At 37.9% G+C, this 1751-nt stretch overlaps 1 protein-coding gene across 1 annotated transcript in view; it reads left to right on the top strand.

Annotated features, from left to right (window-relative positions):
• plekhg5b (pleckstrin homology domain containing, family G (with RhoGef domain) member 5b) overlaps positions 1 to 1751 on the top strand; it is a 260660-nt gene that overhangs the window by 85392 nt on the left and 173517 nt on the right. The window lies entirely within an intron of this gene.

Raw genomic sequence — 1751 nt, 5'->3', positions numbered from 1 at the left:
TACTCACCTGAGACCATCTGCATGCTGCCTGTCTGCCTCCTCCACAAGCCTGTGTAGTGAACTAGGCCTGAGGTCAAATCCTGACCTTAAGGACCTTATGGGACAGAAACTGTCATTTCATTGATTTGAATCCAGAAATACAGGTTGACCCATCCTGAGACTTTCTTTCTTGAATTGATCAAGTGAAAGAACACTACTTTCTATTATCATTACTATTTTACAAATGTTTTGATAATCAAATTGTGTTAGTTCAAACCATTTTTAAATGTTGAAGTGAACTACTCATTTTTAAATCAACTTTGAAACAGTAATAACGATTTTTAATCCTCATTCAAAGTGGAAATCAAGTTAGAATATGTTACAGAGTAATGATTCAATTTCTTGATCGTCTGTCTGAAATGAGCAAGTTGTGTAAGTTGGTCAAAGTTCAAGTTTCGGTCAACTGCAAGTTTACTGAAAAAGAAATGTCATGTTTAACTTTTTCTAGGAAGATACTAGAGAATTGACTCCACGAAGTCTGAGTTATTCATAATATCTTCTGTCTGTTCTTAAACAATCTTAATCTTTTTCCTTGACTTTTCATAACTTCTTACATCACAAAAACACACCTCTGTTGGTCCAACCGACCAATCAGAAAGTCCTCAAATGAACCGGAAGTGACCCTTTTTAAAAGGTGCAACACTTCCTAGTTCACAGCAGTTCCAGAGTTCAGAAGGCTGGAATTCAGGATGCTGGAGGAAGAAAAATAAGCTGAACGAGAGAAGATCAGAGGAATTATGAAATGTCTGTTCTGGATGATCTCACGACTCCTGAGGTTTAGCTGTTCTTACGGAGACGCTGGAAGAGTTGAAAGGAAAGCTCTACACCAACGCTGAAACTATCATCTGCAAAGGTAAAGAGTTGATCGCAACCAAAGTGTACCGTTGGGACAAGCTGGTCTAGAAGGAGTGTGCTGTTCTGGTATAACAGACAAATTCCTCTCCCCATCTCTCTCAACTTAAACTTCATTTTCCATCTTTAAAATTCTTCTTTTTGCTAGAAATCATTCTAGATATTTTTCAGAAATGTCTGTGGTGAAGCAACGGAAAATCATGGCCGTATGGTTTTCCTGGTTGTAAAGCTGATTAATTATGTTGTTATTTTCATATTTTGCCAAATTAATGTAAATGTGTGATGTTAAATTTTGATTCTGAAAATAAATGACCACGTTCATTTTGATGGGTCAAAGATAATTAACGTCTCACGTTACGTTTTTAATAATTCAATGCACAACATTATACAGTCCAGAAAAATGAAAGAATCCGTTTAATTTATGAATATATACAGCATATGTTCATCTACACCTGTATAAATAAAGGTTGAATGAATACAGTTGTGGTCCCCTGTCAAAATCCAAGATGGCCACTGCTATGCATGATGCATGCACGTATGCATCCTTCCTTCCTTCCTTCCTTCCTTCCTTCCTTCCACCCACCCCCTAACTGAGGAATTTCCAACTGATAACCAGAATAAACCAGCTGAATAAACATTGTGTCATCATTTCAGAACTCTTGGATTCTCATAGACATTGTCCATGGCCATTCCCCAACATACCTCGAGAATCTAAAAAAGTTCATCCATGCATCCATCCTTCCTTCCTTCCTTACTTACTTCCATACTTCCTTCCTTCCTTCCTTCCTTCCTTCCTTCCTTCCTTCCTTCCTTCCTACCTACCTACCTACCTACCTACCTACCTACCTACCTACCTACCT

Source organism: Nematolebias whitei, chromosome 11, assembly GCF_014905685.2.
Source record: "Nematolebias whitei isolate Nwh7 chromosome 11, NemWhi1, whole genome shotgun sequence".
Classification (NCBI taxonomy): Eukaryota; Metazoa; Chordata; class Actinopteri; order Cyprinodontiformes; family Rivulidae; genus Nematolebias; species Nematolebias whitei.
Note: the sequence above shows the minus strand (reverse complement) of the source record. Positions and strands in the feature narration are given on the sequence as shown.